At 45.8% G+C, this 25,722-nt stretch overlaps 1 protein-coding gene across 5 annotated transcripts in view; it reads left to right on the forward strand.

Annotated features, from left to right (window-relative positions):
• The window catches only part of KSR2 (kinase suppressor of ras 2), a 387,205-nt gene that overhangs the window by 38,714 nt on the left and 322,769 nt on the right, over positions 1 to 25,722 (forward strand). For 2 of the 5 annotated variants that reach the window (XM_070627138.1, XM_070627137.1), the window contains exon 1: positions 24,299 to 24,398. The exons of the other annotated variants lie outside the window; for them this stretch is intronic. The gene's annotated coding sequence lies outside the window, so the exon portion shown is untranslated. Of the gene's footprint in view, positions 1 to 24,298; positions 24,399 to 25,722 lie in introns of those variants that run through there. 5 annotated transcript variants of the gene reach the window in all.

Raw genomic sequence — 25,722 nt, forward strand, 5'->3', positions numbered from 1 at the left:
TCCCCAGCAAAGACAGTTTATCACGATGCCAATCTCCTGGATGCGGTCGGCAGAAAGAACCAGGCGTGAATCTCGGAATTGTCACTTACTCACTGTGTTAATTTGAGCGAGTAATTGAATCTCTCTGAGTCGTAGTTTCCCCATCTGTCCAAAGAGGCAAATAGAAGTACTTACCTCATAGAATTGTTGAAAGGCAGTGGTTCCCAAAGTGGCGTCCCTGACCAGCAGCATGAATTAGCATGATCCGGGCACCTGTTAGGAAGACAGAGTTTCACATCCCACTCCAGACCTACCGAATCAGCCACTCTGTGAATGGGGCCTGGGATCTGAGTGTTAATAAGCCCCCAGGGGATTTGATACGTGCTGAACTTGGAGAACCACTTCTGTAAGGGGTTGTTGCGAGCATCATGGACACATGAAAAGCTTCCACCTTCCTGAACAGAAGCTGTGTGAAAGCAAGTGATGTTTTTTTTATTGTGGTCATAATAGTTTATAACATTGTGAAATTTCAGTTGTGCATTAATGTTTGTCAGATACTGTGTAAGTGCCCCCCTTCAGCCCTTGTGCCCACCCTCCACGCTCCTTCCCCCGGTAACCACTAAACTGTTCTCTTTGTCCGTAAGTTTGTTTATAGTCCGAATATGAGTGAAATTATATGGTGTTTGTCTTTGTCTGGCTTGTTTCACTTAAAATAATGCACTCACGGTCCATCCATGTGGTTGCCAATGGGACAGTTTGTCTTTTTTGATGGCTGAGTAGTATTCCACTGTGTACATATACCACATCTTTATCCATTCATCAGTCGATGGGCACTTAGGTTGCTTCCACATCTTGGCCATTGTGAACAATGCTGCAATGAACATAGGGGTGTGTAAGTCTCTTTGAATTGTTGATTTCAAGCTCTTTGGATAGATACCCAGTAGTGGGATAGCTGGGTCATAAGGTAGTTCTATTCTTAATTTTTTGAGAAATCTCCATACTGTTTTCCGTAGTGGCTGCACCAGTTTGCATTCCCACCAGCAGTATGAGGGTTCCCTTTTCTCCACACCCTCTCTAACATTTGTTTTTTTGTCTTGGAGATTATAGCCATTCTAATGGATGTAAGATGATATCTATGTGTAGTTTCGATTTGCATTTCCCTGACGATTAGTGATGTTGAGCATCTTTTCATGTGCCTCCTGGCCATCTGTTTATCTTCTTTGGAAAAATGTCTGTTCATATCCTCTGCCCACTTTTTGATTGAGTTGTTTGCTATTGTGTAGTTCATTTGTGTAAGTTCTTTATATATTATGGAGATTAACCCCTTATTGGACATATGATTTGCAAATATTTTCTCCCATTTGGTGGATTGTTTTTTCTTTTCTTTTCTTTTTTTTTGAGGAAGATTAGCCCTGAGCTAACTGCTGCCAATCCTCCTCTTTTTGCTGAGGAAGACTGGCCCTGAGCTAACATCCATGCCCATCTTCCTCTACTTTATATGTGGGATCCCTACCACAGCATGGCGTGCCAAGCGGTGCCATGTCCGCACCTGGGATCCGGACCAGCGAACCCCCGGCTGCTGAAGCGGGACGTGCGCACTTAACCACTGTGCCACTGGGCCGGCCCCTGTTTTTACATTTTGATCTTGGTTTCCTTTGCCTTCTGGAAGCTCTTTAGTCTGATGAAGTCCCACTTGTTTGTTTTTTGTTTCCCTTGTCTGAGTGGATATGGTATTTGAAAGGATCCTTTTAAGTCTGATGTCAAAGAATGTACTGCCTATATTTTCTTCCGGAAGTGTTATGGTTTCAGGTCTTACCTTCAAGTCCTTGGTCCATTTTGGGTCTGTTTTTGTGTATGGAGACAAATAACGGTCTACTTTCATTTTTTCACGTGCGGCTGTCCAGTTTTCCCAGCACCACTTATTGAAGAGGCTTTCCTTTCTCCACTGTGTGTTCTGAAAGCAAGCGATTTTTAAATGTGCATCCTCCTTGTGTCCCCAGCACCTGGGATAGTGCCAGGCACATAGTAGGTACTCAATAAATATTTGTGGAACGAACAAATGAATATTAACTCTTATCACAATCACCCTATAATTTTTATTACTAATTATTACATACTGTCTTGCTACTTGTGAAGTCATGGAATCAGATCAGGAAAAGGGGAACGTGGTGTCATCTACTCCAGATGTCTTCAGAAAGACAAGGATATATGATTCCTAGTTTGTGGTTATTTGACTTATTATTTTCCTCTTGTTACGGTTCAGTGTCTTATCCACAGATGGAAGGCAGAGCCGTGATTCCAACCCTTGTCACCCGCCTCTCAGTGCTATGCTTTTTCTGCTGGAGGTGCTGTCCCCATTGGGAAGAGAATACGCTCACCGCGGGTCTTAGTTCCGCGTGACTTTTCATTGCGTCTATTCCATAGCTGTGGTGTGGGGCCTCCACACAACACCAGCTTTTTCTCTTTGCTCCTCTGAACACCTGGCTCCCTTCGTTGCTTCCTTCAGTTCTAGACATCCGAGCATCCCAGACTGTGGTGTGCTGACCACTGACGGTACACCTGCGATTTCGGGCTGGGGTGTGGCATGTGGGCCAAACATTTTGCATTTTAATAGTTACATGCTTAATTTTATTTGTATTAGAAAATACATAACTAGCATATCAAAATTATGGGTTCCCGGATATTACTGTGTAGGACAGTGCTAACGTGAGTAGTGGTGGTAGGTCTGCATTTACTTGACTATAGATTTTAAAGAAGTAACAATTGCTGATTTTAAAGAAATAGCAGTGGCTGTGGCAAAGGTCAGAAAGGTGGCAGGGAGGTGACAAATTTGGCAAACACTGACCCGGGGACTAACAGCATCGTCTTTGGGACTAAACACAACTGGGTTTGAGTTCAAGATCTGCCACTTAACAGCTCTGTGAGCCTGGCTGAAAGGTTAAACATCCTTAAGCAACTGTTTGCTCATCTGTAAAATGGGAATCCTAATATTTCCTCCCCCACAGGGTGGTGGCGAGGATTAAGAGAGGAAATGTATATAAAACCCTGAGCAGAGTGCTGGCTGGTGTAGATGCTCCAGGTGTGGAAGCCCAACATGTCTAGTAGCGGAGGGGGTTATAATGCACTGGAACCTGGTTTCTTAGACACAGTCTGCATTTAAACAAAACGTTGATGTGGAAACCGTTAAGATGAATGGCAGAGACTGGACTTCTGAATTCTTTTGTGATTCCAGTCTCCTCCTAGTTGGTTGCGAACTGACAGTTCTGTGTGCTGGACACCCCTGATAACAGCATCTGTAGTATTTCAGTCTCATTGGGTGGGTTTAGATACTGAATGTGCCAGAATCACCTCCTGAAACTGGAGGGGTTCCCCGGTGAGGCTGCCGTCCTGTGACTCTAACCCCCAGGGCTCGATTAAGGGCCCTGATGGTCACAGCTCTCCTTTCTTTGTGTAGCATGAGGGACACTGTCAGATTCCTTGTAAGTGATTTTGCCTGACACGTGTCTCCTGCTCCTTCAGGGGCTACGTGTGAACCATTTTGACAAAGCATTTCAAAGTTGTTTTTTTTTCTTTTTTCTTTTTGGTGAGGAAGATTGTCCCTGAGCTAACATCTGTGCCAATCCTTCTCTATTTTGTATGTGAGATGCTGCCACAGCATGGCTTGATGAATGGTATATAGGTCTGTACCCGGGATCCGAAGCTGCGAACCCTGGGTCGCTGAAGCAGAGCACACAAACTTAACCACTAGCCACCTGGCTGGCTCCAAAGTTGTTTTTTTTTTAGTGTACACATTTCATGGGGGCCGGCCCTGTGGCCGAGTGGTTAAGTTTGTGTGCTCTGCTTCAGCAGCCCAGGGTTTTGCTGGTTCGGATCCTGGGCGTGGACATGGTACCACTCGTTGGGCCATGCTGAGGCGACGTCCCACATAACACAGCTAGGACCCACAACTAAAATATACAACTATGTACTGGGGGGATTTGAGGGAAAAAGCAGGAAAAAAAAGAGGAAGATTGGCAACAGTTATTAACTCAGGTGCCAATCTTAAAAAAAAATAATAATGTTGCCTCATCAAATAGAAAAAAGTAAGCAAAATGTAACCTTTGGGTCTTGTCCTGGTCATCACTAGCAATAGGGATTACATTCCTTCTCCGGGACTGATGTCGTAGGGGTATTTGATCTGTTTGCTCCTGTGTAGGGTTTGACAGATAAAATACAGGATGCACAATTAAATGTGAATGTTGGGTAAACACAGAATAATTTTTTAGTATAAATATGTCTCATGCAATATTTGGGGCATACTTATACTAAAAAACTATTCATTTATTTGAAATCCAAATTTAACTGGCTGTCCTCTATTTTTGTTTGCTAAATGTAGTAACTCTGCAGCCCTCCACTGTTTGCCACTGTACTCTTGGATACAAATCCACACTTTTCTACTCCTTAGCTATCCAACCCAGGGTCAGCTGTTGGCCAGGCCTCATTTATGACCCTGGATACTCATAAAGTGTAAGTCAGAGCCTTATTTTTAGACGTGCTTTATTTATAAATTGTAATTTTTCTTACCATGATTCTACCAAAACTGGTGAAAAGAAAATCAAAGGGGAATGTCTTTATAAGTATGTATTAACTATGGAAACCAAATTCTTGCCCATATTAACAGGCCTCACGTTTGTCTGGGGCTTGCTCTGTGCTAGGCTCTGTTCTGTGTGTTTTAAACGTATCAGTTGGTTGAATCCTCACAAAAACCCTATGAAGTAGAGATGATGGTGATCTTCCATTTTTCAGCTCAGAGAGGTTAAGGAATTTGCCCAAGGTCACACAGCTCATAGGCGGTACAGTCAGGATTTGAATCTGAGTAATCTGATTCCAGGGACTGTCATTGAGCTCTCTGCATTGGTGGTATATATTTGTGATGAATTCATAAATGAAATGTTTGGAACCTTTGGAGGAATTTTCCCATGGGGTCCGGCTTAGCAGAAACATCTTAAAATAGGAGACTGTTGACATTTGTACTGAAGATTCCCTGTTCCTTTCCTGGTAATTCACCTTTAGCGAGCACTGACATACTTTGTTGCATCCAGAATTTTCAAAGTTGCAAACTGAGTTCAAAGTTATATCCATCATGTTCAGCCGTTCAGTGCTTATGAAGGTGGAAGTTGTCGACTGCCAAATGCTGGCTGGCAGAAAGGTGGTTTTGACAGTTTCTCCTAATACCCAGCACAGCCATATTGGGGCAAGAGGGAAAAGGAAACGTGTGTGCCCCCAGATGCCCTTATCAAAACATCTTCCCATATTCTGAGCCAAGTGGGCAAGTTAGTAAAAACTCTACAATCAGAAAACATGACTATATGTCAAGGTCTGTGTTGTCTAGTCTGCCTGCATGCCACTGTCAACCCTCATAAACCTGCCTGGCGGGGGCATGATGACCTCATGGGTCTGGGACCATGAGCTGATGGGAAGTGACAATTCCTATTGCACAGCAATGCAGGGTTTTATTTATTTATTTATTTATTTTTGAGGAAGATTAGCCCTGAGCTAACATCTGCCGCCAATCCTTCTCTTTTTTTTGCTGAGGAAGACTGGCCTTGAGCTAACATCCATGCCCATCTTTCTCTACTTGATACGTGGGACGCCTACCACAGCATGGCTTGTCAGGCAGTGCCATGTCCACACCTGGGATCCGAACCGGCGAACCCTGGGCCGCCAAAGTGGAACGTGCGCACTTAACCGCTGCACCACTGGGCCGGCTCCCACAGGGTCTGAAAATGAATGATCAACCACAGCCTGTCTTTTTTAAAAAGTTGAATATTTTGTTCATCATGAATTTTTTTTGTGTTGATTTTGAAAAGTATATTGCATTAAAATATTGTACATTTTATTTATATTTTTGTATATATTTATTATATGGTATATTTAGTGTCTACTTTATTATTTATTTATTATATTCCTGAATATTTTGGCACCTTGCAAACTTTGCACCCAAGGTGTGTGCCTCGCTCGCCCCACCCTAGCCCTGGTCCCTCCACTTCAGAGCCACCCCCACCCCCACCCGCCCCTCCCTGCCCAAGGCTGTTTCATTCTTGAGCATTTGTCACAATGGTAGTCTCTTCACCAATGTCAAACTGACTTTTTTGGAAGAGCCCTTGGTGTTTATGAATTTATTATGCCAACAGGTTCTCTGCTGGGAAAGATGAACCATCTTTTGGCCTTCATGATTTGATGTCTTGCCATGCTGTTCTAAACTTTTCAAAGAGAAAAGATGCCTTTGCCAAAATCACTGTTGGTTCGGAGGCGTGTGAATTTTCTGTGTCAGCTGAGGCATCCATGCAATCCAGAGCTTGTCCACCTTACGTGCTGGCCCATGGCATCTGCTTGTCACAGCTAATAGTATGGTTGAATGCCACTGACCTTGTCAATGTTGGGTACGTTTTTAAATATGGGTTTTTGGTTGTACTGATATTCTTATGCTAGGAAAGATAATAAAAAGCGGTGGATTACAAGTTGTAAATTGGGTTTGCCTGTCTGTAATATCTCCAAAACCCAATTATAATAACCAACTCGTTATGCCTACTGTGAAGATGAAACAGAGAGAGTCCCTAGCACTGTGCCTGGCACATGCTGGATTTTCAATAAATGGTAGTCGTTATTTTGAATTTCGTGTCTATTTCCTGTTTTTCTCTCCTTTTCCTTGATGAATCTATGAAATGTCCTTTGAGTGCCCACTGTGTGCTCGAGACTGACTGTAGCACCTTCGGCTGCTGTCCAAGACTCTCTTTCATGTAGAGTCTGTTTTTGATGGGAATGTCTTTCTAGTATTATGTTTCTTGGCTGTGTTCGTAAAAATATACACCTGAATTTGTATATTGAGTAAGCGTCAATAGCCTCTGTATTGGATATTGAGTAAGAGTCAATAAACCCCTGAGTAAGTAGTTAAGGGCCTCTGTGTTGGTTTTATATTGCTGCATCCAAATGACCACCAACTTAGCGTCTTAAAACAATATGCATTTATTATCTCACAGTTTCCATGGGCCATCAGTCCAGGCATGGCTTAGCTGGGTCCTGTGCTCAGAGTCTTGCAGGGCGCTCAGAGAGTAGGGTGTTGGCTGGGCTCCGTTCTCATCTGAAGTCTTGACTGGAGAAGAATCTGCTTCTAAGCTCGTTCATGTTGTTGGCAGAATTATTGCCTTGCGGGTTTATGACAGAGGGCGCCAGCTTCTTGCTGACTGTTGCCTGGAGGCCACTCTCCTGTCCTCAAAGTTGCCCATATTTCCCTGATCGTATGACCATCCCTGTAGGCAATTCACAGCATGGCTGTTTGCTTCTTCAAGAGAAGTCTTTCTTTTCAGTCTGCTAAGAGGGAATTTCATATAATGAGTCCTCATTATGGGAATGACACCCCATCACCTTTGCCATTTTCTCTTGGTTAGAAGCAAGTCACGTGTTCTGTCCACACTCAAGGGCAAGAGTTGTACAAGGTGCAAGTGGATCATGGGGCCATCTTAGAACTCTGCCTACCTCTGCCTCCTTGGAGAAAACACTTGAAAGTCACTGCATGGGCTTTGTGAAGACTGTTTCACTTCTCACGGGACTTTATCTACAGTTTATTTTATGATTGTGTCCCAAAAGGGGGGAAGTTGCTGGAAGTGTGGCCTTGGGATAAGTAGAGATTTTTATGTTTTTATCACATGCTAATTGTCCGTGATAGACCAATCAAACTTATATAACTACTGAGATAATTATGCTTATAAGATGTTGGGATCCATAGTATCAAGCTCCTATGAAAGGGAGGGACTTTTAACAACCGTTTACATGGAAGAGCTAGAGGTCATCTGATCCTGCTTCCTGGCTCCAAGCGGGGCATTTACTTTAGATAGTCCTTACCGCCCCCCCCCAAAGGAAAACAATCCAGGAGACGAAAGAGCCCCATGAACACCTCCTACTGTTTTCTTAAAGAAAGAGAAACAAGAAAGCTTCCCTCACCTCTTCTCCAGCTGAAGGACTTCTCAAGTGTGGTCGCTGTGCTTGCCTTTGGCCCTGTACTGAGACAGTTGTTGTGGGGGGGAGGAGTTTGACCGTCAGAGTGTGTGTTCACAATCCTATTGCCCTTTTGAAGTGTGATTCAGTCTCCTCACCCTCGAGAAGGGGAACGAGTTTGCAGGAGGTTGATGTGGAGAAAGCAGGAGTCCTGAGGAAGCCACCTGGGAGAGGTGTTAAGTTGCTGAGTAGAGTGTAATATATAACTGTTTGCACGCCTGAGCACACACACAAACACACACACACACACACGCACACACACACGGTGTGCACAATAAACTGCCAACCCTTTTGTGTGGGTGGCTATACTCCCAAGCCAAATGAAACTTCTGTGGGGGTGTTTTCATAGGAGACTTCAAAATCAAACAATATTCCCAACAATTTGGGGACTGGAGCCCATGATATTTATAGGGCATCTGCTTGGTGTTTTCTGCTGCGTTAATGACTCGGCATCACCAGGTTTCTTTGCACTGCAAAAAGCTAGCACCCAAGTCACCTAGCTCACATTTGAAAAAAAAAAAATAGGAAAATTACCAACCCAGTGCTTATTTTTGTACCAAAGGGGATTTCCACGGGGGGAGAATTTTCCTCCCCTCTGAAGGCTGTTGCTACCTCAAAGACGTGTCTGTTGAGCCAGGTAATGGGGACAGCTCGAAGAGAGAAAGAAGCCAGAAGGCGGCCCCTTGCAAGGGAATCAGAGGAGACGCCAGCTCAGCTTTGATTGTATTTTTGGACCCTGCAAAGCTGATGTGGTTTCCTAGTCAACCTTTCATGCCTCCTGATAATGGAGGCTGCTGGGCAGACTGGAGTGCCTTTTTTTTCTCTCAAAAGAAGCTGAGATCTCAGACTTGCTAGGTCAGAGAAAGCAACCTTCTCACCTTTCTGCACAGCATGCCGAGTGCCAAAGCTATTCTTAGTTCACGTGTATTTCCTTGGCACCCTTTTCTTTTCCCCTCCAGATCATTTCTGCGGTGCGTAATATGGCTTCAAACTGGCGTCTGCCACAGCTTGGGAGATGGATGCTAATGAAGCAGTAATTCCTGATAACAAAAGTGTGGGTGCTGCCCGCCCCCCAAGCTGAGCGCCAGTCTCCCTGTTGACTTGAACAAAGAGGAACAGGGCAGAGGGGAAGAAGCCGCTCCCCTCCAACGCCTCCTGGCCAGCGGAGGAAGTGTCACAGCTCGGCTTGGCACAGTGCCTGCCCTGTCAAGCTCTCTCCATCTGAACTCTAGCGGAACCTTGACCCTGCTGGGACGGGGGTGGCTCCCAGCATACCCATTTTATAAAGATGAAGACTGTGTTCCTTGGCTACATGTTAGAATCATGTGGGGAGAACTTTTTTTTAATTAGAGATATAATTCACATACCATAAATCTCCCCTTTTAAAGTATACAGTTCAATGGTTTTTAGTCTATTTCAAGGTTGTGCAACCATCAGCATATCCAATTCCAGAACTTTTTCATGACCCCCGAAGAAACCTCATGCCCCTTAGCTGTCACTCCCCTATCTGCCTCCCCACAGCCCCTGGAAACCACTAATCTACTTTCTGTCTCTCTATGTTTGCCTGTTCTGGGCATTTCATGTAAGTGGACTCATACAGTATGTGGCCTTTTATGTTTGGCTTATTTCACTCAGAATAATATTATCAAGGTTCCTCCATGTTGTAGCATAGATCAGTACTTTATTCCTTTTTATGGCTGAATAATATTCCTTTGTATGGATGGACCACATTTTGTTTATCCATTCCTCAGTTGATGGACACTTCGGTTGTTTCCACTTTTTGGCTATTGTGAATAGTGCTGCTGTGTATATTCATGTACGAATTTTTGTATGAACATATCTTTTCAATTTGCTTGATATATACCTACTAGTGGAATTTCTGGATTATGTGGTAACTCTTTATCTGGCTTTGGAGGAACTGTCCCTGTTTCCCACGGTGGCTGCACCATTTTACATTCCCACCAGCGAGGTCTGAGGGTTCCAATTTCACCGCATCCTCACCAGCGCTTGTTAGTGTCTGTCTTTTTGAGTATAGACATTCTAGTGGGTGTGAGGTGGTCCAGAGACCTTTTTAAAAATACCAGATGCCCACACCACCCCTGCCTCTCTCCATTCTGATTAATTGGTTTGGGGATGGCGTGTAGGCATTGGTTTTATTATTATCGTACTTTTAATTCCCCTGACTGAGTCTGATGTACAACCAGGCTTGAGAACCACTGCGCTAGGAGAAGCTTCTTGTGCCTATCAGTAGATATTTAATAGGCCTCTCCCAGAGCTGGGAGTAGGGTGAGGCGAGAAAGGTGCCCCCCTTGGGTACAAAGTTTAAGGAGCAGGGGGCAAAGAAAGTCAGTAATCAAGATATATAATATTTTAATGCAATATTTATAAGTCAAAGTTTATGCAAAAAATTAATGATACACAAAATGTCAACATTTTATATAAAGACAGTCTACGACCCAGCATTTGCATGACTTCCCTCACCCTAATCCCAACACCATTCGATTTTGTCTTTATTTAAAGTTGTGAAATTTTGTTCTTCCTGGATTTTGGGGGGTATTAATTTTGATTTTTTAAAAAATATTCCATTAAAATATAGTTCATCTTGGTTACTGAGTTTTTGATGCCTCCGTAGATTTTGCGCCAGGGGTGAATGCCTTGCTCTCTTCACCCTTCTGCCAGCCCTGCCTCGACCTGCCTCCAGATAGCGTGAAGATTAAGCACCTACTATGTTTTGGGTGCTTTTAGGTGTGGTGTGTGAACTCATTTTATCACACTTTGTTCTCACAACAGACCATTTGAAGTAGGTGAAGAATCAGTTTACAGATGAAGATGCGAAATTCAGAGAGATAATGTGAGTGACCCAAATCACACAGCTAGTAAGTGGCGAGTCTGGATTTGGACCCAGATCTTTGTGCGCAGAGATGATGCTTTTTGCACAGCGCTGAGCTGCTGCCTCCTAGATTCTAAGACACGTTCAAGTTCAAAAACCTCAACCAACCCTGCAAAGTTCAAAGGGTGGAAAGGGTTGGTCCCTCCTACAGATGAGAAAACTGAGCCTCCGACACTAATTCATTGGAGACTTTGTCACTTTTCTTGAAAAGGCTTTTTTAGTTTACATGGACTCTCATTCCACTTTCCCCTTAAATTTCATTGGCAATTCGTTCTCTTGGCTCAGCAAATGATTGAGTCCAGCTACGTGCCCTGTCTTTTGTTGACTATGGGACAGGGGACAAGACAGCCAAAGTCCTGCATCTGGACTGGTAGTACTATTTATAAAAATTCACTTGACAAGCAACTTCTCATGAAATTGATTTTTGTGTGTGTGTAGAGCAAGGGTCCACAAACTTTTCTATAAAGAGCCAGATAGTAAGTATTTTAATCTGTGCAGGGCACACGGACTCTGTTGCAACTACTCAACTCTGCAGTTGTAGCACAAGAGCAGCCGCGAACGATATGTGAACTAATGAGTGTGTCTGTGTTCCAATAAAACTTTATTTACAATAATAAGTTGAGGGCCGGATTTGGCCTTTGGGCAGTAGTTTGCTGTCTCTGGGTGTATAGGAAGGTGTATCTTTTACCAGAAGCCAGTATGGGAAAAACATTCTTGGAAAAGTCTGAAATTTGCCTAGAAGGACAGAATCTTGAAAAGCTGGAAAGAAAATGAGAAGAGTTCTAAAAGGAAGGAATGGACGCAGTAGAAATACGTGCTGTGAGAGTCCTCAGTCTGGGAGGCACGAGAGGGAAAGAGAGAGACCCCCCCCCCCCCCCAGGAAAATAAAGAGATATGCCAATTTTTTTTTTTTGGATTTAGCTTTTAATTTATTCTTAAATTTTAAATAGAAAAATGAGAATGTAAGTTAGAACAGATATGTTTACAAGGACATATTGGCTGCTTTTTTCCCTTTGACTCTCATCTGTCTTTGTTTATTATTATTATTTTAAAATTGTGGTGAGTACATTTAACATGAGATCTGCCCTCTTAACAGATTTGAAGTGTGCAGCACAGTATTGTTAGAAATCTATAGGCACAATATCGTACGGTGGATCTCTAGAACTTTCTCGTCTTGCATAGCTGAAATTTTATACTTGTTGGTTAGCAACTACCCATTTCCCCCTCCCCCAACCCATTAAAAAAAATCATTTTATATATAATGAGACATTTCTAATGAAGGACGTGAGCTCTCGTGATTGGAACTAGAGGGCTAAGAACTTAGGAACCTCAGTTTATTCTTTTCCTCCCCCTGCACACTTCTCCTGTGGCCTTGGAACGATTAGATTTTTCTAAAGTGAGGGACAAAGTGCTTAACCACGTAGCAAGGTGACCCAGTGGTAATTCCTCATCAACAAGGGACTCCAGGAGCCCTCTGAGGTAGGAGATGCGATGTTGCAATATTCCACTTAGAGACCTCCTTTTCCCATCTGCTGGAACCCAAGTCTCCTGGCTCCCGGTCCAACGTTATTTCCATTACACCATTCAAGTGTGATGCAAAGTTTGGCAGAGAAATGTCCCAGGATGGATCCAAGTGGAAAGAAAAAAACCTATGGTTTATGGATATATAAACAACTTCAAATGCAATAAAATGGATCTGAATGAAGCATGAGAAAGAGGTCCCCACATAAAGTAAATTGGGCATGAAACCATGGATAAAATGCTTCTTTTATAAAAAGTTTCTAGAACATGCAAAAGGCTTTCACACAGAGAGGCATAGTGATCTTATTTAAAAATAGTAGATTTATAGGCAGTGTTTCCAGGAGAAAATGATTGTGGAATTCTGAGGTTGGGCCCCTTGGTCTGAAACTTCTAAGTTCCATAGATAGAGGATAATCATGGTTGGAGAAAACGCACCAGAAGTAACATCCATGGGCTCCTAGGACACTTGGCTGCGCACTACATCCTTGGGGCACCCATAGAGGCTGGAGATTGGATGGATCTGGGTTTGAATTCTGGTTCTCTCCCTTAATAGGTTGAGTGACTTTGGGCAATGCTTGTCCCCCTTCTGAACCTTGTGTCTCCCATCCATAAGATAGAACAGTGCTGATGTGTTCAGACTGTTGTGGAGATGACGCAGGACAGTGCTTCCCACAGTATAGTCCCTGGACCAGCGGCATTAACACCACCTGGGAAGTTGTCAGAAAAGCAAAGTTGGTCCCCTCTGCAGACCTACGGAACCTCACCTCTGGGGGTGGGCTCAGACATCTATGTCTTAACAAGCCCCCAGGGAATTCTGACGCACGCTCAAGTTTGAGAACCATTAGCCTAGTCAGCGCTACTGATGTTGGGGGCTGGGTAATCCTTTGTGGCCGGGGCCGTCCTGTGCACTGTAGGATGCGGAGCAGCATCCATGGCTCCTATCCACCAGATGCCAGTTGCAACCCCTCTCTCCAAGTTGTGATAACCAAAAATGTGTCCAGATATTGCCAAAGGTGGACCAAAATCGCCCCTCATTGAGAACCCCTCGTTTAGGATAAAGCAAGTTCCTGGCCTGTGGTAGAGTCAAAGAATTAACTTTCTTCTGCAGTTTAGCCATTTGAATTGCAATAGGGAAAAAGAAAAAAGAAAAAGAGGCAAGATGGAAGCCTTTTTGACTTTACCAGTGTGCTGACATTGTGGCACGATGTCTCATTATTTAAAAATAGTCACACCCTTTAAACTTTCTAACAAAATTTTCCTTTGGGTTGAAGCTAAACATGGAAAATCTCAGCCCTGGGGACCTGTGTTAATTCTCCCCCGAGAGCTAAGTAGCTGCACGTGGGGATTTTGGTGGAAAGTTTTAGGTCGCCATGAGTGCAGAGCTTGTGGCCCAGATGCGCGGGCACATGGTCCCTCCACGTCACCTTGGGTTCCTCTCCCATGAGAGCCACACAGCTGGCCCCCTCTGCACCGCTGCCTCACCCTGCTAATCATAACCAGAAGAGATCTGTTTTCCTTTGCTGGGGAACCGTCTCTCCTGCCTGGATTTCCCTTCTACACACGACCTGAATTTGAAGAGGCACCTGAGGCTGGGAAAGGGGGCATCGTCCCCGTGTGATGCCATGGAGTTGGTGACCCGGGTTCTCATCCAACTCTGCCACTAACTTGCATAAGACATGCTGGGCAAGTCACTCAAGGCCTGATTAGGCTTCGACTTCCACATCTGTAAAATGGACCCTTAAGACCTGGGGCTCCTGTGGGAAGATACTTTTATTTTTTGTTATGGGAAAATATTATGTTATATATAATAGCGTTAAATTTACCATTTTAACCATTTTAAGTGTACACTTCAGTGGCATTAAGTACGTTCACATTGTTGTGCAACCCTTACTGTGATCCATCTCTAGAACTTTTCGTCATCCCAGACAGAAACTCTGGACCCCATCAAACGGGAACTCCCTGTCAGCTCAGGCTGCCATAACAAAAATACCACAGACCAAGGGCTTAAGCAACAGAAATTTATTTTCTCACATTTCTGGAGACTGGAAGTCCAAGATCAGGGTGCTAGCATGGCCAGGTCCTGGGGTGAGCTCTTTCTGGCTTGCAGACAGCTGCCTTCTTACTGTGTCCTCACACGGCAGAGAGAGAGCGCTCTGGTCTCTGTGCCTCTTCCTGTACGAGTGCTCCTCCCATCACGGGGGCCCCACTCTCATGATGTCGTCTAAAGCTGGTCACCTCCCCGAGGCCACACCTCCAAATACCATCACAGTGGGGTTTAGGGCTTCAACTTAGCGATTTTGGGGAGACACAAATATTTAGTCCATAATGCTCCCTCCTCCCCTCCTCCTGCCGCCTCTACTCTGCTTTCTGCTCTGTGAGTTTCACTACTCTAGGTCCCTCATATAAGTGGAATCATACAATATTTGTCCTTTTGGAAAACATACGTTGATATGGTGGAAGCTTTTATTTAGCACTGACCCTCTTTGAGTTTTCCCAGAAGCCTTGTCCAGGGCTGAATCTGACTTCCGGTGGAAAGTTTGGAAGTGCCCTGGGGAAAAACCAAAAGTCAAACATCTAAATGAAAACTGAAAAATACTGATGGTTTTGCGGTTCTCCACAATAGGGGTTCAGGCCAGAAGTTATTTGGGGCTGGAAAAGAGGCTGCACTTGTTGGAAGTATTGTCCCAAGCACTCAGCCCTTCTTGAGGCAAGCACTGGGTGTGGCGGGCACTCTTGCTTGCCTATCCAAAGCCATCCACTTCCCTCCTTGCTTGCAGAATCTGACTCTGATCTTGTCCATGCTCATCTGAGTGGTACTCCTTTTGATGGATCCCTCATGATTGGTCTAAGCCAGTGACATCCTCCTTGCTGTGATTGGCAGATTCCAGCCATGTGACCACCTATCTTGGCCAATGGGATGTGGGAGAGGTCTAATGGAGGAGGGCTCCCGGAAAACGTTTGTCTCACTCATAGAAAGAGATGCTTGGAAAAAATGCTGTGCCCTTTGTTGATGCCTACGTGGAGCAGCTGCAGCCATTTTGTGCCCACTAAGAGAGAAATAATTATATATGGGTCCTTGATATTGTCGATGAGCCACTGAGTGAACCAGCCCAGGGAGCCACTGCAGTCTGGATTTCTTGCTCTGTAACTGCAAGATTCCTCTGTTGAGGCCAGTTAATAGGGTTTTTAGTTCCCTGAAACAGTGCATCCCACTGATAGGCTGGATTCTCAGGAATCGGTCAGGGGCTCTCTTACTCCATGCGGGTCCATCGAGGCCTGTGTACACTGGGCCTCCATGTAAATGTCACTGGGCGTCTCTTCCCCTGGCCTTGTTCTTAGAATCTTCATAAAAAAGAAGACAAGATATTTTTTCTCTTTCCCAGGGTATGACCCTATTTTTTTAATAACTCAGGTAATAGATACTTATGGCATAAAATATACATAGCAAGAACAAAAAAGGATATACATAACAATTACATATATACATCTATGTGTGGATACTATATATTATATATAATATATGCATATTATATGTACATTATAGATATATTATATATTATATGTATATGCACATATACATATATGATTATATACCTATTATATGTAGACTTCCAGCATTCATTTCCTTGCTCCACCTTTCCTGGCTGTGTGATCTTAGGCAAACTGCCTAACCTCTCTGTGTATCAGTTTCCTAATCTGTAAAATGTGATTAATAATAATACCTGCTTCATAGGGTTGTTGTGCAGATGGAATGATGTATGTGTGTAAAGAGTTTAGCATGACGCCCAGGATGTAGTATGCTGTCCATAAATAGGGGCAGTTGTGACTCCTATGACCTTCGTTGGAAAGATCTGGATTCTAGGTCCAGCTGTGCCACCTCTTAGCTGTGTAACCCTGGAAGTACCATTTTGCCTCTCTGAGCCTGGGTTTCACCATCTGCATCCAGCAGGGCTGTCGTGATTGTGCCCATCACAGTGGAAACCAAGGCCCAGGGAGGTGAAGTAATGTGGCCAAGGACCCCCAGCTAGGATCTGTCCTCCCTTCTCCCGGAAAGGGCATCCTTTGGCAGTACCTGGGCCTGTTGTATGTCGGGCAGGAAGACAGAAAGGCATCGGTTAGTTTTTCTACATGACAGATGCTATGGCTGCCTCTACCCGCATTTGTTGCTGATGAAGCTTAAGTAAAGAGAAGGACTAGAGTTGATGGTGGAGGAGATGGAGACAGAGAAGGTTGGCGATTCTCGTGCCTCATTCCCCAAATTGGGTTTTCCAGCGGTCTATTCAATGCGGTCTTTTTTTTTTTTTTTTTCGGTGAGGAAGATTTGCCCTGAGCTAACATCCATTGGCAGTCTTCCTCATTTTTTACTTGAGGAAGATTGTCCCTGAGCTAACATCTGTGCCAGTCTTCCTCTATTTTATGTGGGATGCCACCACAGTGTGGCTTGATGAGTGGTTCTAGGTCCATGCCCAGGATCTGAACCTGCAAACCCTGGGCCACTGTAGCGGAGCATGTGAACTTAACCTCTACGCTGCTGAGCCGGCCCCTCATTGTCTTTTAGGATGAGAGTCAATCCTGGCCTTCCTGTGTTTTCATTATATAGTGCTGGGCAGGTACCATGATGAAATGCTTTTATGATGGATGGATGGATGATTGGATGGATGGTTGTGTGGACAGATGAATGGACAGATGGATGGATGGATGGATGGAAGAATGGTTAGTTTCTGGATCTCTGCAGTCCTAGGATCCCAGGGTTGAAAGGAACCCCAGGATTCACGCAGTTGACCCCCTCCCCATCCATACGTGACTCCCCTCTGCTCAGGTGGAAGCCAGTGTGGGTGTGTTTGTGTGTGCAGTTGAATAGTGATTTGGAACACAGGACATTACAAGTGTGAAAACCTGGCTTGGATGCCACCTCCTCCAGGGCATTTTCTCAGATCGTCCCTCCTAGAAGTCGCTTCTCTGCCCTTGGAGCACTTGGCTGTAGTGTCCACTGTCCCCTGCAGTGTGTTGAAGGGGCTGTGCACGTGTCCATTCACTATGCTCTGAGCTCCTTGAGAGCGGGGCCCTGTTGGGAGCTGTGAGGTGCTTTCCCCTCGAGGGGGTCTGGCCTGTGACAGCTGCCGTGGTGTCCCCTGTGGAGGCCTGTAGCTGCCTCCTGGATTTCAGGGAACTGCATGTTCTCTATAAATGTGCTCAGGATAGCCCAACATCCCCTTCGAGGGGCCTTGAATAGGACTGTGGTGCTGGGGGGGGGCACCCTAAGCTCTTCAGTCTCCCGTTTCCTCTCTGTTCTCATGACCCTGAGTGATGCTCATTGCTGTAAGATGCCTGCTGGACCTGACTCCACAGCCTTGGTCTGGGCTCCATCTCTTCCCAACTCAGCTGGCCGCCGTGGCTTGTGGAGAACAGCGGTTGTGCAGCCAGACAGCCCTGGGGCAGCTCTGCCCCTGCCCAGCGAGCCTGGCACCAGGCAGGTCAGTTGACCCCGTTTGCCTCATTTGTCAAATGGGGACAGTGAGGCCAATCTCACAGGTTTGTAGCAAGGACTGCGAGAATGTCCCTAAAGAGCTCAAAGATGGGGACTACTGTTGCCATTTATTAGCTGTTGGGAGAAATGACACAGCAGGGGCTGTAGGGCAGCCGTGGCAGGCCAGTTACCTTTCCAAAGAGGGTCATGTGATCCAAAGACTCTCCCTCTCTCTCCCTTTCTCTCTGTCTGGAAAGAAGAGCATCACAGCCTCATCTCTGGTTAGCGGCAGATGGTCGGAGGGGCCAATCTGTTGTGTGTGTATCTCTTTGTCACCAAGCCCCCTGCAACCCCCAAAACAAACCAAAACAAACAAAGGAGCGCAGAGTTCGGGCTGGGAATCCGAGCCCAGGACCTACTAGGCCGCTGTGGGTTTTGTGCACGGAGAAGACCTTCCATTTGTTCCGTTTTGTACATCATTCATTCATTCGTGAATCCATTCTGTGGTTTTCATTACTTCCCCGGGAAGATCACTGTGTTCATTGTTGGGAGAAGGCAGAGATGGCAAAGACAACGCCCCCTGCGCTTAAGCTACTTAAAATCTGGTGGGAGAATTGAGACGGGAATATGAACGACCCTAAGAGAAGGGAATACATTTGAGCTGTTGAGCGTAAACATTGTGGTTTTGGCATTGACGGTGGTGGGTTATACTCCTGGGAGGGGAAGAAAGAAGGCTTCCAGGGAGAGTGAGCATTTGAGCTAGAACTTGAAGGATGAACAGGAGGTCAAAGGGTAGAGAGGTTGTTTCAGGAGCACAGAATGGCCTAGAACAGGAGCTCTCAAATTTGAACATGCGTCGTAATCACCTGGTGAAAAACACATGGCTGTGTCACCCTCAGAGTTTCAATCAGTGGTCTAGGGTGGGACCTGGGAATCTGCACGTCTAACAAGTTCCCAGGTGATGTTGATGGTCCTGGTCTGGGGACCCCACTTTGAGAATCTCTGGTGAAGGTGAAAGGGCAGAGGAAGAAAGTATAAGGAGTCACTCATTCATTCATCATCCAACAAATATTTATTAGGCACTGACTACATGTCAGGCAGTATGCTAGGTGCTAGAAATACAGAGGACAAAAGAGACTGGTGCCTGCCCTCATGGTGCTTACAGTCGAGTGGGAGAAAGAGGACGTGAAGCAAATAGACACCAGGGAAGTATGATTGAAAGCTGTGATAAGTGCTGTGAAGGAAAGAACATGATGTTAGGCTGACAATAACAGGAGAGGTCTCATATATCCTGTTTGGAATGGATGTGACATGGGAGTGGAGCTCTGCAGGATGAGAAGGAGCTGGCCAGATGTGTGAGGGGGTTGCTGGTGAAAGGGCCAGCGTGTGCAAAGGCCCTGGGGTTGGAGCGAGCTTGGCTTATTTGAGGAGTGGAAGAACCTTCTTGTGGATTTGGAGTAAAGGATCGTGGGGTTCTTGATGGGGAAGAAGTGGGCAGGGCCCTGCAGGCCAGGGTAAGGCATGTGGATGGTAATCAGCGTACACTGGGAATCCAGTGAATGCACATTTTGGGGAGAAGTGGAGAGAGTTTAGGCCGTAGGAAAGGAAGGTCTTGGATGACAGTCTCAGGACCTTGGGCCTTCATGCATGGCCACAGCAAGATGAGAGTGGAGACTGCCCTGAGCTCGGCTGGCCAGTACCACCCCACACCTCTGAAGGGACTGTCTCTCAGCAAACCCTCAACCCTCTGTAGTAATCCCTTTGTTCAACCCCTAAACATACGTGGAAAATAGTGAGGAGCAGGTATGGCTTTTTGCTGAGGGAAAGGAAAATGGGGAGAAGAAACACCGCTGGGGAAGGGTGATATGTGTGCGGTCCAAGATGGTAGCCACTGGTTGCACGTGGCTATTTAAAGCTATGTTAATCAATATTAAATAGAACAATGACTTCAGCTCCTCAGTCGCATGCAGTAGCTACGTTTCAAGTACTCCATAGGCAGACGTGACTAGTGGCTGCATCTTGGACAGCGCCATCATCACGGAAGTGCTTTGGACAGAGCTGCTTAAGGATTTGCTGAGTGAGGTTCTGTCAGCTTGTTCCGGGGAGAACCGGATGGGAAGCTTGTCTCCTGAACAACTCCCAGCCTGGGACTCTCTGCTCCATGCCTTCACTTAGCCGATCAATGGCAGCCATGGGTGCTGAAGTCTCCCTGCTCGGGGCTTTGCTTGCTTGCCTGCAACACCAGGAGGCTCAACCCTGAGCCCCACATGCCTGGCTAGACTTCTCTTCTGGACACTGACCCTGTTGCCGAGATCCCAGGTGCAGCACAAGGAGACACAAAAATGGTTTTCCTTGCCCAGCAAAGCCGATACTAGTGTGTAAACCTACAGAGGATGCTTTTGCCTGTCCTCCATCAGTGTCGCTTCTAAGAATAATCCTATAATTTTTGAACTTGGAGCCACTCTGGAGAGTATTTTTTCTAAGCTCTCACTTAATGGATAGGAAAATGAGTCTGTGACAGGTCGTGTGGCTTGCCTGAGGTCCCATGGCTCCTTAATTGCAGGGCGGGGAGTTGAACGCCACGCTCCTGACTTTGATTTTAGTCTTTCTTCACCCCGACATTCAAGGAGCCTGGTGATCTTGTACCGTTCATCTTAGCTGGACCATTTTCTAACTTGAAAATTTCCAGCTGATTTTTGGGTCAGAATCCTTTAGCTTGTATGTGAAATTTACCGAATGGAAAACAAATCAGAATCCATTAAACCACTCCCTGATTTCCCATCCAAAGCTGCTCAGTATCCAGCGAGGGTCAGGGCAACAGTGATAGCAAGAATTTGGCAGAGGTCCATCATAAAATAAGTTGGAGAGGAGTTACCGGATGCGGTGATAGCTTCTGCGCTTGCTCCTGTGGGTCTTGATGGGCCCTCCCTGTTCTGGGGTAAATTTCACGGCCAGCATTCCTTGCGCTGTTCTCCACTTCTCCCACCCAGGTCTGCTCTGTACCTCTGGCTCATTTCCTTCAGAAGCCTGCCTTGTCCATTGGGACAATCCTGAAAATCTTGGAAAGAGTTATATTGTCTTATTTGGGGAAAAAAGGTTTCGGGGTGTTTGTTTCCTAAGAGGTCTGCTAAAGATTGGATATGCGATTTAGAGGAAACACCCATGAATGGTGGGCACGTTCTACATCTGTGCTGTTCAATGCAACAGCCACTGGCCACACGTGGCTATTGAGCACTTGAAATGTGGTTCGTGCAACTGAAGAACTGAATTTTCACTTTTATGTAATTATTTTTTGGTGTTAGATATTAATATTTAGTTTATTAAAGCAAAAGAAATCCATACCCTTATTCTCTTTATGCTTTTAGTTCAACTTACATGCAGTGTTATTCTATTCATGTAAGTCTAGCAGATTTTAGCAATCACATATGAAGGGATTTTGCATAATATTTCCTTCCATTGACAACCTTAGGGAATTGAACATCTTCAAGCAATTTAAACTGTATTTATAAGTCTGATATACAGGAATTTTTAAAAAGTACTCTAATTGTTGACAGATAAGCTTTGTCAACTACTTACATAACACATAGAAATACAAATATCAAATTGATAAATATACTGGGCTTGAAGCCACTTTCTAATGTTGTACGTAAATTGAATACAATTTCAGCTTAAAATGTACGTCTAAATCAGTTATTCAAATACACATTTTAAATTAGAGTTAAAAAGGTGAGGTCTTCCTCTAAGTGGCCAAATAATATAAAACATTAAGAGAATGTGAAATAATTACTCCAAATGCACAGACTTTAATTCCAATAGTAACATTATGGGTTTAATGATCTTCTGTATGTCTGTAATTCATCCTCGATTTTCCCAGAACTTAAAGATTCTAACCCATTCAGGAAACCAGTTATGTCACACAATTCTAAGCTTAAATTCTGATGCCATTTTTGGGGGGCTGAGTTCTCTGATTGTCTGGGGTCACGTAATGACCCGTAGGGATGCTGTCTGGATTCTTGTCTGCAGTGCCCGTAAGATGCCCTAACCGTTTGGTCACGATGTTGATTGTGTGTGTCATTTTGTTTCAGTTTAATGGCAGCCGCAGGTGCTGGCTGGGTGCTCTGCGAGGCAGGCAGCTTGAGATGGAACAGGCTTCCATGGCCCAAGTGGAGTGGTTGCCCAGAGGAGACCCACCTTCAGTGCATCCGTGTTTTGTGTTTTTTCTTAGATTCATCGGGTCTTATTTGATGCCTGGGATCTTCATTCCCTGTAGATCAGGCAGTGGATAATAAGGGAACCTATTGCTTAGGGCACACCCTTCACTAATGTTTCGGGCTGCTTCTTGGGTCTAGCTCTCCGTTCCCCCAGCTGCCCAGGGACCACAGGCATGGCGTCCCAGAACTTCTGCCCGTTCCTCCCCACCATCCCTCCTCTCGGGCAGTGACTGCCCACTAGCTTTTTTTTTTTTTTTTTACCCCAACTCCATCTATCTTTGACACTTGCCAGAAGATCTCATGATTCAAAATGTAGGTACAAAGGGTGGGCCCCCATCCTACAAACTCATATTTGTCTGTACAGCTTGGTCTCTGGTGCATGATTAAGAGAGGGGCAGGGGGCTGGGCAATGGGAGGTCATTTAGACCGACTAGCTTTGCTCCCCTAAAACCAGCTGTGGACAAAAGTGTGCGTTATGATTTATTACTCTTCATGCGGGCCCCACCTTGTTCCAAAAAGGTCAGGAGTGGTTACAACTGTGACACAGCTAAGTGTGGCTGGGAGGACCCCGCCAGCGTATTTTTCCCCCTGCTTCTCCTCGTTTTCAGGATGATGGGTCCTACGCACATCACTGCCCTCTCCGGAATTTCAGCCCCAGGAGACTGATTCATTTAATCCGATCACTTAATTGGCAGCGCACTGGTAACAACTGAGAGAGACCTTGAAGGCGGGGGTTCTGGACTCTCTGCCTTTGTCAGAACTCTCTGGGGACCTTGTTTAAAAGAAATGAGAAGAGAAGCCCCCTGTCCCCAGGAGTATTTGACTCCGCATGCGTGGTTGGGGGAAACAGGGGCTTACCAGGCTACTCTTAACAAGCTCCCCTAGGGGCCTCTGCACGGGGAGTTCGACAGCTTTATTAGAGTGCGGTGTGGAAATAAGGCAGGCTTGGGGGCAGCCTCCGTCGCTGCGTGTTGTCCATGTGACCTTAGGCAAGTTACATTGTCACTCGGTGCCTCCATTTTCTCATCTCCACAACAGGAGTAATGGGGTTCTTAGCCCTTAGAGTGCATATGACAATCAAATAATATAAATGAAGCGCTGAGCACAGAGCCTGCTCAGCACAGCTTAGCTCTGATTATCATTATATTATTGCATAATAATGTTTTGATAAGAGCATCGTTATTAACATAACTAAAGCAGTAGGCACAGGGCTGGCATATAAAAAGCATCAACAAATGTCAGTTTTATTACCATAAATATATAATATATGCTATAAATATGCTATATATTTTTGAATTTCAAATTATATTATGTATTATATGTCTATGAATTCTTATCTATTTTATATCTACGAATATATCTATATATTATACAGTATATAGATACACCAGAAATATAGCATATGTATTGTTATAGCATAAATATTAAAATTATAATAATAATTATGTGAGGAAGTTACCAGTGGGCCTGGCATCTAGGAAGTGCTTAAATCTGTGAACTCTTTTTTTTCTCCCATGTTGTTTGTAATATTCATTAGCAGTTCTCAAAGAAAAGGAAAAGCCACCAGCAGCATCCAGGGGTTTAACCCGAAGCAGGGGGCAGTGGGCAGCTTCCGGCAGACGGAACCGGCCTGGTCCCAGCATCCCCGGGGCGCAGCCCCAGACTGGTGGGTCCGGTCTGCTTCGGCCTGAGGGATCCTGTTCTAACTGGGACCCGGGTGGGGAGAGGAGGAAGGGCGCGTCTCCCAGGCGGAGGATTTGCCTGCGGATGCAAATCGGCCGGTTACTTGAGACCTTAGCGAGTCAAATAATTCTCTCCCTGTCAGCTGGCCCCTCGAGCGGGGGATGTTATGACAATGGTCGCCCTGGCAACGCGGGAAGGCGTCGGGCCGCTGGCTGCGGCCGCTCCCCTCGCCCGCCGGCCCTGAGGACCCGAGAGAGAGCCGTGGCCGCGGAGCCGGGCCCCGGGGCTCAGCCTGCAGCGCCCAAGGGAGAGGAGTTGGGGTTTATGGGTAGAGGCCTGGCCTCCACCAGCAATGATGGTGGTTTATCGAACGACTAAGAAAAATGTCCTGAGCGCCGGCTGTATGTCAGGCACTGATCTGAACGCTCCAGGGAAAAGAGGCAAAAGCCCGTGCTCTTTTGAGCTGACATTCTGATGGGTGTGTGATGGGGGGGCGGGGAGGGGTGGCCGGGCGGGGGGGGCGTAACCATGGAAACCAGTAAACAGGATAATTTGTGGGATAGCGATAAGAGCTCGCAGGAAAAAGCAGGTGGCGTGATGGTGACATTGAAAGGTAATAGGGAAGGGGTGACACCTGAAGGATAGGAAAGTGCTGTTTATGCCTAAAGCCGGAGGGAGACAGCCCTGGGCAGTCGGAAGATGTGCCGAGAGGCTGGACCCTGTGGATTCAGGGCTTTGAGCTCCGCTGCTAGCCAGCGCCTGCGAAAGAGAAGGCAGCAATAATGGGGTGCTTGCTGACAGGCAGCCCTGAGGGGTACAGAGGGTTCCGGAGCCCGGCTAGAATCAGCCTAAAGTCATCCGTGTGATTTTAAGGGCAGTTTTGTCACATTCCTGAGCCCTCAGTGTCCTCGTGCATAAAATGGATGTGAGATGAGACCCTCCCCTTGGCGTTGCCATGAGGTTTATCTGAGAGACGATTAGTGAAAAGACCTCATACATAGAAGATCCTCAATCTGTACTGCACCCCCTTCCAGCTTTCACGAACTCTGCTTTAGTTTTTCAAAAAAAAAAAAATAGCACCTAAGAGTGATGGGTTTGGGCTCCAGCAAACCAGAGGCTTGCCCATGGGTCTCTGGGTTTATCCTGGTTTCGATTCTGAGTGAAAAGTTCCCCATGTCACATTAGAGATTTCAGACATGATTATTTATAGCTCTGTCACATGTCTTGACTTAAAACATTTTTTTTTGTTGTTTATGCTGCTAAATTTGCCATGGTGCTAATACCGAGTACAGTAATAAGTACTGAGGATGCTCAGATCCAGGAAGGTCTGAAAATTTTTCCATCTGCCGCGGAAGGTGCCAGGCTGCCCCCTGGTGTGGAGATGAAGAACTACATCTGTGGGTTCCTGCTGTCTCCGAGTCCTGTGACGCTTCAGAGCCCAGGCCCGGAGACCTTATTTTGCACCCCCGGGCAGGGCAGGGGCAGCTGGTGGACTCAGCTTGGGGGTGCTATTTCCGGGAGCCCTGTGCTGCGTCTTGGAGATGGTGCCTCTGGACTTTTTGCAGTTGAGCTCTGCATGCACTTGTATTGAGGGTGACCTAAAAATAAATGGGGACACCTGGCAGGGTGAGGCCCTACAAAAGGCGCTTTTCTAATTGTGCTTCTCAACCTTGACCTCTAGGTTTTTGGGACCCTCCGCTTCAGCAGAGAGCTATGGCGAAGAGGGCACGGGACGGGGAGTCAGATCCTGGGCTGGTGCTGCTTTAGTTGTGTGAGCTCGAGCCCTCCCCCGCCTCTGAGCCTCACTTTCCCCATCTGTAGACTGTTCCTAACAATCTGACACCCTCTTCAGCATCATCGAGATGCTCAAATAAAACCATAGCTTTGGAACCATCGAGGAAGGGAATTTATTTAGTGATGTGGGGGGATCCAGCTCG

The sequence above is a fragment of the Equus przewalskii genome, chromosome 7, assembly GCF_037783145.1.
Source record: "Equus przewalskii isolate Varuska chromosome 7, EquPr2, whole genome shotgun sequence".
Lineage (NCBI taxonomy): Eukaryota > Metazoa > Chordata > Mammalia > Perissodactyla > Equidae > Equus > Equus przewalskii.